The sequence below is a fragment of the Dermacentor silvarum genome, chromosome 5 (genome assembly GCF_013339745.2).
Source record: "Dermacentor silvarum isolate Dsil-2018 chromosome 5, BIME_Dsil_1.4, whole genome shotgun sequence".
NCBI classification, from domain to species: domain Eukaryota; kingdom Metazoa; phylum Arthropoda; class Arachnida; order Ixodida; family Ixodidae; genus Dermacentor; species Dermacentor silvarum.
The window spans coordinates 53,622,555-53,640,386 of record NC_051158.1 but is presented as its reverse complement, the minus strand read 5'-3'; positions in this window follow the sequence as shown (position 1 = coordinate 53,640,386).

The following is a 17,832-nucleotide window of genomic DNA, read 5'->3' as shown; positions in this document are numbered from 1 at the left end:
GTGGGCCCTATCCTGAAAGCGATCTGCGATCCGCGCTGTGTTTTCGCTGCTTAGTTCGTGTTGAAGCGAGATGCAGCACCACGGTTAATTCGCTCGGAGCTGCTGCCGCGCTTTCTAACTCCAGCATTCTGTCAGCGAGTGGGCGCGGTTATCTAGGGAGATGAGTTGATGTTTGCTTGTGCTCGCGTGACACCATACTTGTGAATTTAGTTAGTAAGCGAATGTTTACAAGTTCGTAGGGCCGACAATACTACTATCCTTACTTCATATACCTATCTACTAATTTGCTAGCGCAATCGATGCTTGGCTTTCCGGGTGAAACTGCAACGTTTTTTTTAAGATGCATCTTACGTATATTTTAAGCGCGTAGGTTGGCCGTGTAATGATTTATTTGTTGCATCGCTAACCTAGTTAACCTGCACAATCTCCTTCATTGCTTCGGTTACCTGCTTATCTCATTGTATAAATGCTTTATCTTTGTGATCCCTCAGCTGGACACATCGCGCGCCAATACAAATTGGAGCAATAAACTGCCTCCAACAGCTGCAGGACTTGTTCCAATACGGAAAGCTGTCCGTCTTGTCTCCTGCCGGACACCGCCTACATGGACTATACTTTCTGGCGCAAAAATCAGCACCGCACACTGTTGATTCTTTCTCGAGAAGAGGCCAGTGATGTATGCTAGATTAGACGTCATACAGGTATTTGACCTTGCGCAGAGGAAGGGTCACTCAGTTAACTTCCGAAGGGTGCCTGGTCAGCGTGGCTTAGCTTGCAACAAACTAGCTGATGCGGAAGCGAGAACCACTCCTTCCAAAGCCATTAACGCAAAAATTCCACACCCGCGAAGTGATGCAAACTCTTTGTTGACTGCGCTCATGCGAGATTGCACAGCAGATTACTGGGCTACACCAGGCAATCGGTACAGGCGCCTGCGGGAAATAGACTCTGGCAGGACTTCTTGCCTTTCAATTAAACTCAAGCGATGTCAACAAAGCATGCTTCACCGGATACACCGGGGCGTCGTCTTCACTCGACGCTATGCACACCTTATCGACTATGCAGACATCTCGAACTGTGATGGCTGCCAAGTGTCTGAGGCTCTGGAAAATCGTTTTTCCGATTGCCCTCTCTACGCGTCACAGCGCAACACGCTGGCTTCTCCACCGGCAGGCATTGGCAGTAAAACATTGTCTGAAGGTACCTTTTTGTCGGCAATGTGCGGCTGCACAGTAGCACAACAGCTACAAGGACCGCTCTGGATTGTTTGAATATTACCGGTACTATATTCGTGGCTTTAACGAAACCAATCTGTTACTGGTTTATTGTATATATGCATCCCTTCTTCATGTCCTCGTCATCATCTTTTATCACTCATTTTTGCCTTCTTTTTCATTTTCTGTTGTGCAGAGTAGCAGGCCAGAGAATACTACTTCAGCTCGACGTCTATACCTTTCTAATAAATTATATTTCTCCTCATTGCCATCACGTGCCCCAATTTAGGTTCGTATATATAAGCGGTCATGGACTCTTGTGGGAAGTCGTAGGTGCCTGGATACCGAAACCTTATAAGCAGAATTTATTTATGTTGGGGATTGTTGATTACCTAATGTGTCCATAAAAGTCCCATACGTGCAAACAGAACTTCAGTAAATACCTTGCTTAATATATTTCAATCAAATTTTTCTGTAGTGGAGTGTAGTGAAGTTGATAGTAAAATGCGAATACACTGTGAGTGCAAAATTTTTGCATACGAGATTTTTTGACGAAGCATATGCTCATCGATTGGAGGAAAGCTTGCGCATGTAGGATAGATTGCCTGATGAGAGATGGCTGGTTACAGAAGCCACGTTTTCTTCTTGTCTGTCCTTCTGTCCATGCTTTTCTCTTCGATACGATATTTCGGATGTACGTTTGACCCCCATAGTCTACGCGACAGATGCTCCACAAGAAAATGATAGTTAGCGCAAAATTATTCACGTTTTTTTATCTAAACCAATCAATGTTCACTGCAACAAATAGTGCGTCGCTACGTGCGCAAGGTTCGCAGTGTTTCATGTTACTCGCAATGACATTTTTTTTTGTAAATAATTGTTGCCGATTGAAGCCTACATCTTGTAGAGGCCCTTACCGGTACATCTTCAGCATTTTCACGGCTAATATAGTTAAACATGATCAAGAAAAAGAACCCAGCACAGCCATGGATCCAGTAGACATCCTCCCTCTTGATGTTTATTATTCATTTTTTTAGGATTCTGGGTGATTTACAGTGAAATCTTAATCCTTGGCCTTTCTCAGCATTATGCACGCAGACATCGTCCTGGAAACAATCTACTGGTCAAAGTGACCTGTACAATCTCTCACGTGGTCGAGTCACGTTAAAAACACACGCGCGCATGTATGCCACGCACCCACACTCGTAACAGCCAGAACCGAATCCTATGGCCTTGCTGACGTACGTCGTACGCGGTTTCCTTATTGGCGGTGACGACAACGAATTGCGCGGTCTTCCCGAGTGCTGCCCCAGTTTGGCGCGGTTCTGACCCAGATTCCGAGAGAGCCCGCATAGCTCCAGCCACTCTGGTGACGTCAGCGCTGACGCAGTGGAGCAGCTCCTGGAAGCACGCAGGATAATATACAGAGGAGAGGTGCACACATGGACAGCGTCGTGTTTGCCATTGCGCAGCGCACACACATTCCATTCTTACCACCACGTTGGCCGTTGGCCAGCGTTGAGAAACGGCCACTGTATTTGCTGAAACCGCCTGACCCTCGCAAGTGTGCAGTTACGGCAAAGACACTTGCCCGAATACTTTACAACAGAAGTAATTGCAGAGAAGTTCCTAGAATAACGAAATACAGGGAACAATTCACGTGGCCCGGTTTCGTTACGCTGTGCTCCAGATCTCGATAGCGGGCCTTACATCGAAACTTTGAGAAACTCATCGCATACCTTATTACTGAGCACGTGAGCTGACTTTAACTCTACAATCTGCTTGTGTGCGTGCGTGCGTGCGTGTGTGTGTGTGTGTGTGTGTGTTTGTGTGTGTGTGTGTGTGTGTGCGTGCGTGCGTGCGTGCTTGTGTGTGTCGTTTTCATCGTAAGTTTAGCCTTGCTTAATTACAGCGTCTGTTGATTAGATGGCTCGCGTAGATCAATCAAAGCTGGTTTACTATTATCAGTTCGTTAGAGTACAATACTATATTCTCTGAACATTCTCAACGAAATAGCTACCATCGTCAGATACAATCGACGTAAAATACTCCATTGCTCAAGAACACTGCTAGCACACCACTGAAGCGATTGCTAAAAGCGGACAGGTGACTACCGATGGCAACCACTGTTTCTCTTCGAACGAGCGGACAACAGCAGCAGGGCTTTCCCATTCTATGCGAGGCCATTTTTAGGTAACCAACAGCGAGGGCACTGAAAGCTTGTACAACACAGGTCCAGACAATTCGCAGCCTAATTCGCTGCCCAGGCAAAGTTTCGTCTTCTCTGTACAAAAAAAAATGAGAGTTAGAAATTACTTTCTATCACGCTAGAATACGTGGTAGAGAAAGCAAGAATGGGTCTTCATAAGTAGCTTACCTGCACTAAGCCCCTTTTGTATGCCTTTGTCACTTGGAGTTGAGAATTCACCGCGCAGTTACATCTATTGTAGTGGGGAAGAGAGTCGGCAGCCATTTAGAGAGGATGATGAAGCCTAGCCGCCCGGAGAGCGCGAGACAGTGACCGACGCTCTTGGGCCAAGGCTGTTGTTACGTAGCCCCTGCTTCTAAATAAACCCCCTTACAGTTTGGTGGAGGTGATGGGTATCGATCCTCGTACCTGTAAGGGGGTTTATTTACAACTGTAAGGGGGTTTATTTACAAGCAGGGGCTACGTAACAACAGCCTTGGCCCAAGAGCGTCGGTCACTGTCTCGCGCTCTCCGGGCGGCTAGGCTTCGTCATCCTCTCTCAATGGCTGCCGACTCTCTTCCCCACTGCAATAAAAGAAATATACAAATTGGCTGAAGTACAGAAAGCTGCTAAAAGCACACATAGTTCACCGTATGCCTTAAAAAAAAGCGCAACAGCTAAACTTCCAGTTTCTTGCGATTGTACAAAGTATACAAACCAGCATAGCAGTATACGCACGCAAGTGGAAACACGCATATATTCGCAAAATAGCAGCATGCTTGCTCATAGAAGAAGTTTAATAATTTTAATTCCTGACCTCTTCTGTGTTTCTCCTTTTCCGTCCATAACAACCATTACCTGCCATCTCTTATACTTCTTCGCCTTCTTGCTTTTCTTGTCTTCTCACCATTAGGCGTTTCACCTCTGCTTCGCCAAACCCCCTATTCCTCACGAAACCTCTTGACTTTCTGCCCCATTTGCAGGGTCGAACGAAAAGATATCATTTGAACGACGTCTACGTGACCTCATCCATCTTCTACTTCCAAGTGGTTCTCTTCCTTCCCACCAAAGTGTCCCTTTACCGTTTTTTTTTCTTGCTAAGCTATCTCTAATCTCCCTAAACTCCCTACAACCTTTTCCCTGTCTTATTTGAAACGGTCGCGCTCTATTTCGGTCTTTCGGTGCCCCTTGGCGACCTGGAACGAGGAACTCCTCACTCACTTTGAGGAGTTGCTCGAGCACCACTCGCAGCCTGACGCAATAAAACGGATCGTTTAGTTCAACATTTGGCTCCCTTTCTTCCCGACTTGCGAGTTCCGGGCGGCAGATGGCCATTTCGGGGGCCAGGCGCCTTTCCACTTCTCCCTATTCGTCGTACTTTTCCTTCCTTTTCTTCTCTACTTTTTATCATAACTTCGCATTTCTGCCTATGATTCTTTGTTCACTTGGCCACGGTTACCCTGGTGCGGTGTACGCAGCCAATTTTTCACTGCCGAACCTTCCTCTCTTTCCCTCTCCTTTTCTTTAATTCCTGTCGAGCATAGTGCCTTCCTTGTGGACTCGCTATGAAACCACTTGTTTATTTTTTTCACACTCGATCTAGTCACTCATGATTCATATTATTGTTCTTATTTTTTCTATACCTTCACCCATTGCGGCTCGTCGGTGTTTTCGAGTGTGTGCAGCCGATCATTTTGGAAGTCAAGTATTGATTTTCCATATAAAAAACCTGTGCGTCTTATACATAGCCTTTGTCCGCGCTCTCGCGTTGTGCACAACTTAGCCTTGTCGACAGTGGCCGTATGGTGGCTGATTTATTATTGCTCGAAACGCCGCATACATTTCGCGAGCTTTGAAAATTCTTGCAGTACTTTGGTGGGATTCTTTCAACAGCAATGAACCACACTGTTGGGGCCGAAAACCTATGCGCGAAGACGTCAAGTTGCATCATGGCTTGAAAGTGCCAGTGATGTCACTTGGCAATGCTTCATGGCATATTGTAGACAGCACGCATTATTTGAAGGTCATCAATTGAAAGGGTAAGTTCCACAACGATGACAATTTTTTCCTTTGTCGAAGAAAGCCATTATAACATCCACATCAGGTTGGACGTCAGGTGATTCTGAGCTGTTGGAGCCATAATAAAAAAAAAACATCAAATGAAAGGAACAAGGGGACATGGACACTTATCAATTCAGGGGTGCTTTTTATTTAACTCTCCGACTTCACAAGTGCACGCCTTCATACCCTGGACCCTATTTTACAGCTCCACATTCCGTCCGATCTTCCACGACGTGACTCCACCTTTCTAGTCCGTCTATGGCTTGGAGTAGCATCTTGAAATGCGTACTCCTTTCTTATCGGAATGGCCAATAGCCAACTTTGTGACTTCTGCAGATGCAGTGAAAGGATCGCGCACCTTCTTTGCAAATGCCCTCGTTTCAATCCGCAAAGAGCAGCCTTCTCTGCCATGGTAGACCTATTGGACAAGCGCCCACTCACAGAAAACAACATACTTAGAAACTCGTCTGCACGAACATCAGCGCGAGCCGATATGAAAGCACTGCTGCGTTATTTAAAAGACACTGGACTGGGTGACAAGTTGTGACTGTGTGGCGTATAGGATGTATTAGTGGGACGTCGACACTGTGTAACACTATATGTAACGCCTTCGGAGTCAGCGTGACAGCACCCACAGAAACAGTTCCGTATTTTGTGCGTGTGTGTTTATTTTTATTCTTTTCTTTTCGTGTTCTTTTTCTCTCATCTATCGCATCTCTTTCACCCTCCGCCGGTACAGAGTGGCCGACCAGATATATCCTCTGCTTAATAACCTTCTGTCTTTCCTTCGCATCTCTTTCTCTCTCCGAGTCTATAAAGACTGTTTCCTTGCCGTAAACGAACTTTCTGTCAAGCAGAACGGATGTGATGCCTCGTGACTTGCTGAAGCTTCAAAGGCGCGTGCCCTCTTGACGTCTTCCTTGGCATGGTCTCCCCAGCGACAGAAGACCTTGTAGTAGACAGGTCGCAGGTGCCAGTGGAAGATGAGGTAGAGCTGCCACTGGCAACCTGAAGCTTAAATAGGTAGTACAAGTGCGCTGCCGGCTAGGTGCTTGTTTATTAGGGGAAATCCTTTCATGTGTGTGAGGATGAACTTCATGTATGGCGTCGCATCGTTGCTGGGGTTTGTCTCTATGTACTGCAGGAGTGGGCAGGTCTCGAGGCTTGATGAAGTTGCCACGGACAAGAAGGTCCGTGAATGTTTGGTGCGAGTGTTGGGAAGGACGAGAAGGTGACGCGTTGCCGTTCGCCGTCCAAGAGTCGCCACTTGTAGGAAAGCGCGTGGCTTGAGGCGTTCTGTTTCCCGCGCCTTCATTTGGGGTCATCGCTCGAATGCAGGTGACCGCGAGTCGGTGCGCTGACGTCAAGAGGCCCCGGATGCCCTCCTCGCGTGCCACCTTTCTCGAAGCGCGGGGTGGTTGATGATGATGATGATGAAACTATAACATGACTCAAACCCACCCTTAGGGATTAGCCAAGAATTTCGCAACAAACTTTTACATAATATTTCAAGAAACTACATGCAGAGGCGTAACTTCGTCTGCCTTAGTCTGCCGCGGTGCCTGCTCGCCATAGAATACATGCATGCGAGGATGTAAATGCGCTGTAATTTTATTTATTTCATTCGTTCTTTGTTGATGTAGTTTCTTTGCGTCACCATGACTGAACATGTTGTTTTTTGGTAGACAGTTTTTTTATTGTGGTATTTATAAAACTTTTGACAGTAGCATTGCGTGCTTCGCGTGTCACCACCTAACCAGTTTTAAAACGTCACAAATAAAGCCACATACGCCAGCTATAATGAGCTTTGAGTGAATGCGGTATATTGTAGGGGACTTGTAATAAATGACGACTTAGAAAGGGCCGCATCTCTCCATCCCTAGGGCATCCTCGTGAGTTCAGCAATGCATACACACACAAACGTACGCACAATCATGCGCGCTTGTGTAATAAAGGGAAGCTTCCTTTGCGATCCCTGACAGACTTTGGTGACCGTGAATGCTGCTGCTCCATTGCCACAGACTCAACACAGAACGTTACACATATAATGAGTCGGCGCATACATATAGCCATCTGTACAATTCCTGCAAATGTGCCGGTCACCGGCTCTTTATATTTCTAGGCGGGATTACTTAATAAAACAAAAAGATCCTTAGGTATCCTCACTACAACAAATATATGCATTCAAGCAAAACATTCCTTAATGAATTTCATTTGATTTTCTGGGCTCATTATCCAGTTTGGAACCAAAGGCCCTGCTGAGAGTTATCCGCAAGGGAGTCAAAAACCTTTAAAGGTGTTGAATGTTGGACTAGTTGGTATTTTGACACAACATCTTGAAATAGCGCACAACGGTATGGCACAACAGAAAGGAAGACAAACACAGTCTCAATGTGCTTGTCTTCCTTTCTGTTGCGCCGTCCCTTGCGCGCTATTTCAAGATGAGACAAAAGCCATATTCGCGATTTTGCTTCCGAGTTACGACTATAAACATACCCATATGGTTAGTGATATCCACGTAGCATGCGTGAGTGTGTGTGTGTGTGTGTCCGCGTGTCTGCGTGTGCATGTGTATGTGATGAGTGGGTGTGTGTGTGTGTTTGTGTGTGTGTCTGCGTGTGCGTACCTGTGCGTGTTTGCGTGTGTGCATGTGTATGTGCATATGTGCGTGCGTGCGTGCGCGCGTGTGTGTGTGTTTGAGTGCGTGTGTGTGCGCGCGTGTCTGCGTGTGCATGTGTATGTGTGCGTGTGTGCGTGTGCGTTTGCTGTCGGCATACGTGCGTGTGTGTGTGTGTGTGTGTGTGTGCGTGTCTGCGTGTGCATGTGTATGTGTGTGTGTATGTGTGGGTGTGTCTGCGTGTGCGTACGTGTGGGTGTGTACGTGTCTGCGTGTCCGCGTGTCTGCGAGTGCATGTGTATGTGCATGTGTGCGTGCGTGCGTGCGGGCGTGTGTGCGTGTGTGTGTGTGCGTCTGCGTGCGCGTTTTAAATTATGGGGTTTTACGTTGTTGAATAGGACAATGTCATCTGCAAACCGAAGGAATATCTCAGCAACCTTCGGTTTGCAGATGACATTATCCTATTCAGCAACAATGGAGATGAATTACAGCAAATGATTGAGGATCCTAATCAAGAAAGTGTAAAAATTGGGTTGAAGATGAATATGCAGAAGACAAAGATAATGTTCAATAGCCTGGCAAGTGAACAAGAATTCAGGATCGCCAGTCAGCCTCTAGAGTCTGTAAAGGAGTACATTTGTCTAGGTCAATTACTCACAGGGGAACCTGATCCCGAGAAAGAAATTTACAGAAGAATAAAATTGGGTTGGAATGCATAGGGCAGGCATTGCCAAATCCTGACTGGGAGCTTACCACTGTCGTTGAAAAGAAAAGTCTACAATTATTGCATTCTACCGGTGCTTATATATGGGGCAGAAACTTGGAGGTTAACAAAGAAGCTCGACAACAAGTTAAGGACCGCACAAAGAGCGATGGAACGAAAAATCTTAGGAGTAACGTTAAGAGACAGGAAGAGAGTGGTGTGGATCAGAGAACAAACGGGGATAGCCGATATTCTAATTGACATTAAGAGAAAAATAAATGGAGCTGGGCAGGCCACGTAATGCGTAGGATGGATAACCGGTGGACCATTAGAGTTACAGAATGGATACCAAGAGAAGGGAAGCGCAGTCGAGGACGGCAGAAAACCAGGTGGGATGATGAAGTTAGGAAATTTGCAGGCGCAAGTTGGAATACGCTAGTGCAAGACAGGGGTAATTGGAGATCGCAGGGAGAGGCCTTCGTCCTGCAGTGGACATAAAGTATAGGCTGATGATGATGATGATGATGATGATGATGCTGATGATGATGATATGTACATAACGGTGATCCGCAGCGTTTACTTAATTAAGAATGCACATAGTACTATTTTTTCCTCTAGTAAAGGAAAAATCAACGCGTTAGAAATGGTGTAGCAGAGACGCTACGTGTTAAAAACAAGCCGACTGAAGCCGCGGCTCTGTAGCCTGCTTTAAGCCAACAGTAATAAAAGGTCCCAACACATGGCGCGAGAGCAGGGCGACCGCGAGAAATTTGAAATGAATTCAGCCAAAGCTCCATTGCATCCATCATGTGAAGAGTGAGAGGAAAGGGGAAGATCGTGAGGGATGGAAGGTGGAATAAGAGAGGGTGTTACGTATCAGGGGCGGCAGAAGACTATCGTCTTTCGACGTCATTTGCAGCGAAGCAAGCAGATATGCGGCCAATTTTTTCTTAACCAGCGCAATCACCACATTTTTACAAATTCGGAAACATTCATGGACCGCACTCTCCTTCGGTGGGCTTTATGGTCGGTAATTTTTACCTTGTTCATCCAGTCAAAACTGTCCATACATCTTTTTCCTCTTCCTTTCACCCCATTCTACCGGCGTCGCACGTATAGGAGCAACAGTACTAACGCGTTCTAGGCCACGCTCGCTTAATTAGGTGAAAACCTTGTCGGAAGAATTAGATTGTTAGTTATCACAGCTTTTATTTACCAACTCTTTGCTTTTTTTACCGAGAATGTCAGGCAACACCCGTTTCCTCTCTTTGACATAACAGAAACGAAATGTAGAGCAGACGACTGGCGATCTGACAGCGTAACATAATGAGTGGCAATTGAAAGAAGGGAGGCAAAATCTAAGGTGGCAGAGGCTTAGGTATAGTAGCATGGATTTAGCGAATTTGCGTGCATGAGATGGCTTCAGCAAAGGCAAGACAGGGGTAACCAGATATAGGTGTATACACTAGAGCACTGCACGGGCTCGAGCTTACCCGAAAGCCCGGGCCCGGCCCGGCCCGTGGCACGGGCCGGGCCGGGTAGAGGAGTTTTTTCACGGGCTCGGGCCAGGCTCGGGCACGGCGTGTGCTTTTTGACCCGGGCCCGGGCCGCGGGCTCGGGTTTTTTGACGCGGGGCCGGGTTCGGGCCGGTTTCGAGTCGGGCTCGGGCCGGGCTCGGGCTTAAAATAAAGGGTGGCGGGCCGGGCCGGGCGGGTAACGTAGATTATTACCGGGCCCGGGCCGGGCCCGGGTCTCGCCATAAAAGTTTTGATTGGGCTCGGGTGGGCCACCCAATGTGAAAACGGGCCCGGGCCGGGCCCGGGCCGCAATAGCGGCCCGTGCAGTGCTCTAGTATACACGAAAGACCTTTGTCTTAAATGCACATAAATCTGGATTATTAGCATGATCAACATGACCTTTGTAACAAGCCAAAGATACGTGCAACCTGGCAGCCCACATGACATGCCTTTACGAAGCTGTTTTGTGGGCGTAATGCAGGCAAAAAGCATGTAACCTATTATTCTGGTAGATTTTACTTTCCTCTGACGCTTTAAGTATGTGTGCTACTTATGCTTTCCGAACTATCTAAAGCAGCGTAATTAGTACGGGACAAACCCATTGAGAAAGTGGGAACTCTTACGAGGAGTTGGAATAAACAGAAGCTATTTAGTTCGCGCCTGACTTCTTAAGACTAGCGCACAACAGCGCAGAGACAACGACGCTTCTTGGACGACTGAGCTCACTCTTTCAGAACGCGAACCTTGTGGAGCCAGATGACCTACTTAGCGTTTTTTGCGTGGCAAAGCCAAAACTATGGTGGCGCGAAGAGGATCAGCAGGTTTTTTGTTTAGCATTCCCTTCGAACGAGCATTTCTGAAGCTAACGCAGGACTTCTTTTGTGGAAAGAAGTATCATGATTTTGATGAAGCAGCGTATTTGAGAAAAAATACGTTGTCATAAACATGAATGATGATGACATATACGGAACTTTGTACGTCATCTTCAGTCATGTTTGCGTGAACGTCTTTTTTTCGGGGCGAAGCTCCTTAGGGTGTGGGTCGTTCCCTCCTCTGTGGTAGTAGTATATAGTATGTAGCCACCTGTAGTTTTATGAAGTGTTCACTAGATGGCGTTCCGGTTCCACTTCCGGTTCCACTTCCGGTTCCGGTTCCACTTTGCGCACGTTCGGTGCGAACGCGGGCAAAACGCCGACGGCCTCGGCAACAGTTCTGCGCCTTGCTGGTGCTGCTGCATGTCCAAGTTTATACAGCTGATAAAACTACCTTGAGTCGACCCCATGGCTGCTTCGCATAGTACTCAGGTTTACCCTACGGGAAGATGGTGTAATTTTCTCTCTCGTTCCCGACGCGCGCTCTCTTTATCTCTCGTCCGTAGCTGTGGTTTACCCGAATGATCCCCCTGTGCTTCGCCCACTCATCATCATTCACTTCGTGAATATGCTGTGATTTTTTTTTTTTCAAGTCTCCTGCTTCAACGAAATCACGAATCACTAACTAGCCCTTCAATGGTTATTAGGAAGTCCCAGAGCTAAAAAACTGTGGTTCCAATACACGCTGTGAAGGTGGTTGGACTGCGAAACTGTAAACGACACCCACAAATATTACCCATTGTGACGTCACTTGAATTCACACACGTGGCTCTACAAAGAGTGAAACCAGAGACAAGTGAAATGTACTTAACCACACCCTTTGTCACTTCCCAACGACGTTATTTTCACGCTGTTCTTCAGGCGTATTTACTTTCTGTGGTGTACCCATGGTAGCCAGATATGAACTGAATGAGCTGCTAGACCGTGGTGACGTCACTCCGTGATATCGATGCTGTTGGGTACTTTTCCACTCGGAGTAGTTTACGCAATCGTAATCTTTACCGGGAAACACACGCGGGAGGAGGAACGTGCTTCGCATTATTCGCAGACGTCATTATCATACATTATACGGTTTGCATTTCACACGAGTGTTTTGAATGACGTCAACCCCTTTCGAAGCAGCTGCAAACCTAATCTTAACCGGAATGCGTCGGAGGGTGTTCCTATTGTTCCCACGCGCCTTATCATCCACCACGTGGTTTTGATACTTGTTTTGTGGTTTTTCTTTTGAAAACGAGTGCTAAGCTGTATGTTGTATGCCTGGTTTCAAAGCAGATATGCTGTTTGTATTCAATTTTTAGCCTGGCGTTTTTTGCTTACGCCAACGACACGAAATTTTTCTTGGCTGGTAGATGTATACAGCTTCGCTGTAAAAAAGATGCTTAGCAGGAAATACTTTTTTAATGACTCGACTAATAACTAGGCAACCAGGTCAAGGTAATGAACGAGACGGGTACCTGCTGACACTCCATTCTATTTCAACTGAGGTTTAAGTAAGGAGGTCTGCGTAAGATCGTTGGAAGTCAGGGAACTTCCGATAAAGGTCAGTAAACGGAAGCGCGCCGTGTCAAAATGAGAGAAAGTACTGCAGGTGCATGAACTGTGAGATCCGCGTTGCCGCCATCTAAAACGTAAGCAGGTTTATATCGAGGTAATTTCTCAGCTACGGAATAAGTGCCGACAAACCGCACTATAGTTATCGGTTTGCGGCCTTTACTGGAAGCCTTTATGAGCGTGTGACTTGCATATTGAAAGATGAGAAAGACTCGTGCCTTTCAGTTTTATGTCATTCCTACTTCTTTTGTGTTATCAGCATCAATTTTTGACATCAATAGAACGTGGAAATGATAGCTTTCGTCCTCCGAATAATACTATTCCTGCCCTCAGCTCCATTTCTGCATCAAACAAGGAACAAGCTCAATTGTACTCTGCTGAAGCGAAATGAGGGCCGCGATTTTGTAGCGATGCCTTATGACTTATTCTACTCTAGTCTTATCATTCACCGCTCACGGCCGGCTGATCCCATTCATAACGCGAAGGGACCGTCGCTCCGACCACTGACAAAGCGCGATAAGCGCGAAAAGGCCTTATTACCGGAAAGGCATCGCTACAAAATACCGGCCGAGGACTCGCTGACATTTTTTTTTCGCAACCATATTGTGATGTGGTAGTGACGGTCAAAAACACAGTAGCAAACTTTGAATGACAAAGCTAACTCTTTATTGGGCGAAGCCGTGCCCACAAAAGCAAGTTAGAATCAAAACACGAGTGCGGCAAACGCAGTCGGCAATCGTCGAAAAATTTGATCAGTGGGTCAAGCACGTCGGCTCTTATACCTGAGTCATCGAAGGTTCAAGAGTAATCGCTGGTGCCTGCGGGTATTCCAGAAAGTATGCGCGACGCGAATTGTGTAATTCGCGTCGCGCATACAATCAGATTACACAGGGTTCGGCGACAACAGACAACGAATAGAACCGTCGATAACATTCGAGAAACTTCCGATACACGCAGGCGCGTCCTGCGCTTAGCGTTGACTCTTGTTAGACGGTGAAACGCGCTCACCCGAGAAAGATAAAACAAGTACACGTGTCAATATTGTCCCCTATTGGTGATGGTGAAGAACACAGTAGCGAAAACTGTGAAGCACGAAACTAACTCTTCATTGGACGAACTTGCACCCGGAAAAGCAAGAGACACTCAAAGCGCAACACTAGAGGCGAGCAAAGTCGGCCATGGCCGAAATCTGAAGTGCGGGTCCAGATGCGTCGGCCTATTATACATGACTAATTGAACCTTCCAATGAAAGCGCTCGTGCTCGCCTAATTTCTAGAAAGTACAGCATGGTTCCTTATGTGCACGCAGTCACATTTAGATAAGGCACAGCGACAATATAAACAACAGATAGAACCAGCGATAGCATTCGAGAAACTTGCGACACGAAAAGGCGCGTCTTGCGTGGGGCGCTAACTTTGAACTTTTGTTAGCCGGTGAAAGACGGTCACCGTGAACGATAAATGAGGCACGTGGCAATATTTCTGCTGAAGTAAGTAAAAAATGATATGCAGCACTGAACTGCATTCATAACACACGCTGGTGTGCAGCGCAGGCATAAGTCGACAACTTCACGGCCAGATTTTTTATCCAATTTTGCAGTAGTTCCCGAAGGCCGGATTTATACAAAGGTCATTGACCCAGTTTCTTTTCCCACAAGCGCCTCTCACTTTGCAGGAAATAGGAACACGGAGCGGGTTATATATGTAAGAAACACGAAAATAAGATAACGAATTGAGCTAAGGCCCTATCCGAAGAAAAAAATGATTTCAGAGCGGGTCGCTTCATGAAATAAATGAGAAAAAGAAACCCTTTAAGATCATGAGGAAATAGTGCAAGGAACGAAGTAATGATGATAGCTGTTCCGGTTCACATCCGACATATATCGGTCACCGATATTAAAATCGTAAAACCAAAGCAGCCGACTGCACGTCTTGTACTTTTGTGCTCAAATGCAGATAAGTGTGATAGATGCTTTCAGATTGCGCCGGGAACTACTGGTTTGGGTGTATATATAAAAGAATACGGTAATCGACTGGAACTTCTGCTCCGCCTATTCATTCCTTCGCTTGATTCCAGGCCATAAAATAAAGAACACTTGAGAATGTTTTCCGTCTTCGAGATGGTCAGTTCCCCCGGCGATGTTTTGGCGGAGGCGGCGTTGAAATCGGGGATTTGTATGAAATCCTCTTCGAATGTATTTGTTGATGGGTAGCTGAAGGAGAAGATATCTTGCGGTGTTACTTGAATTGAGTTCTTCGGGAGTGTGGCGATGTTAGGGGGGAGGGCTTGTGTGCGATGTTGAATGGTAAGTGATACATGGATGAGCGTCGAGTCTTTATTTTTGCTATTGCTTTTAGGCTCCTTTGGGGAGGTGTTCAGAGAGCTCGCTGAAGTTTTCGTTTTCCCCCGGCCGGGCGTCGTTCGCGTGGAGGCCTGCGTGATTTGTGATCAATGTCGTACAGGCGGCGCTGCAGGCTGGGTGTGGTAATGGCCCTGCTTTGGACATCTGTGATCAATGCTGCGTAGCGCTATTGCTGCTGCAGGCATGGAACTGGGTCATCGCGTTGATATGTGAGGAGGGATTTGAGAGGATGCGAAGGGTGCTTATAGGAGTCGGCAGGGCGTGTCGGATGCTTTAAAGAAGACATGCATGGAACGATTTTGCAGACTGTTGAGGGGAAATTTTTAGGTCCCGTAGAAGGGTCGCACGCGCTGAAATAGGACTGCGAAATGGGACTGCGAGTGGAGGATTTTGGTGCTGTGAGTGACGGGTAAAGAGGGCGACGTGCTACGGGCATCTTCAAGATGCCTCCGGCAATTGAAGTAAGTGAATACTACCAGATGATTATACGGCTCGTTTCCTTTGCTTATTTGCGTTCCCGTGTGGCGTCCAAAGCCTAACGGATTTGTTTATCGGTGGAAACAAAATGGCGACCGAAAGAAACAAGGATACCCACCGAAGCCGACACAACGGTACACTGCATGGTAAAGCATCTCGTTGGATGGTCAAAACACCAACGGGAAGACGCGACACAGCATAATACAGCTCAACATGAGACGCGAGAACATAGTAGCGAGAGGCAGGCCATAGAGGTGTGCGAATATTTCGAAACTTTTGAATAACGAATCGAATAGTGTACTATTCGATTTGGTCTTTGAACCGAATTGGGTCTTTGAATCAAACAGTCACTATTCGTATAAATGGGAATACTTTTCAAATACGGCTAGCCGGGGGCCCCAACGGGTTTCCGCCGGCTAGTCCCTCGGGACCTCAATAAAAGTTCATTGTCTCTCTGTCTGTCTTTTCGAATACGTCAAAACGTCAACTGAGCCCTAATAAACAAAACATTGGAGCAAAAGTACGGTAAATGTTCACGCCCTGGAGCATAATGTAGACATAAAAGATAGAAAATTGTGCAGTAGAGCAGGCTGCGTCGCTTAGGTAGCCATACTTTGCAGGCTATTCAGCGATCATTCGCACTCTCTCAAGAGTCCTGTGTATGCGATGAAGCTACTTGTTTAATCCTAATGATCTCTTTGTGCTTTTAATGAACAACGCGTCATAGCGTACTACATATGCTCCGAAGACCCTTTGTACATTATATTGCATATTGCGTTGAATCGTTTGTCAAAATTAACTCAGAAGCGATTGCTCAATATATTTGCGCTGGATATGAAATTCAATGCCATGTAGAACACTACGGAAGGGGATTATTCGTATTCTTGTCCTCCGCTTTTGAGAGATTCGACACTATATTGATCTAGACTTCTGTGTTATCACAGACGCCGGGAAGCAACGTTGAAGTTGTACTTCTAATTCCTCGAGATGAAAATCGAGAACGCAGCAGCAACATGGCGATCTACTACACATAGTTCCATCTCTATATTTGTGTTTAGCAATGCAAGACAGTTTTTACCTTAGCAAACGTGAGGAGATGGTTACCTCTTTTATGAACTATCGACCCGAAAAGTTTACGGACCAAGGGATCTGACAAAGAGCTGAATATCTCCGCAGCCTCATAACGCAGCCTGGTATTCCCATTTCCAGCCTATACTGGTATATGCGAACAACATTGCCTACTTTTAAAGGCTGCTCAGATAGTTAGCGTTTTCTGAGATCCCTGGGTCCAAGAACTTTTTGGGTCGATACTACATGAAGATCCAGCTTTTTACATTTAACCGTGGTATATAAATAAAAAAGTCTTTTTCACGTTCACTGTCTGTCACGTTCGTAACATCTGAGACAGCACACATGACCATATGTGCTGTACATACCATACCAGTATCCATACATACCAGTATACAATAATACTCATTTTAAAATGCGTATATGCTCCATAACTGTATTCGGGTCTCAGGAGGATATGTAATGACAGAAATTTGCTAACATTAAAAATACTAGGATGTCAACATTGTTATATGTCAGTTGTGATAACGGCTGTTCATTATTGGATAAATGTTCGAAAAGTATTTGATATCAGATTCAATTCGATTCGCTTCTGCCAATATTCGATTCGTAGTCTATTCGATCTCGAACATCGCTAATCGCACACCCTGGCACGCCGCCGACAGAAATAGGACGCAGGAGGGAGTTGCGGCTATGCGACTCTTCTAGGGCGTTATAAGTTCGGGTGACTATGTCTATTCGAAATAGACATTGTTGTGCAAAGCAGCGCGCTGTTGCTCGGCGTCATTCACGTAGCTGTATTTGGTACGCAAGGTGCGGTTCTTAGAACACTGCTTAACTACTTAAACCTGCGCCTAGCACAGGTATACACGGCGTGTAAGTTGCAAGCGTCGGGCAGATAGCAATGTTGAACGCGTAGATGACACATTTCGATACGCATGCGCTTCACTGAAAGTGCGTTTCAGCAATTCATTCGACAGCTGAAGTGAAGATAACGCACAAGGTCTTATTGGCGATAATTTTTTTTTCAAACTATAAACACACGGCTCGGGGCGGAGCAAATAAGTTTACTCTCGAACAGCTTAGTAAATCTGGACTACATTTCACGTACTGTTGCCCTCTTGTTGGTCTACTAAACGATAACATCGTTCTTGGCAGCATAATCCCTATATTCGCGCATATACTTCTGCCCCCTAAG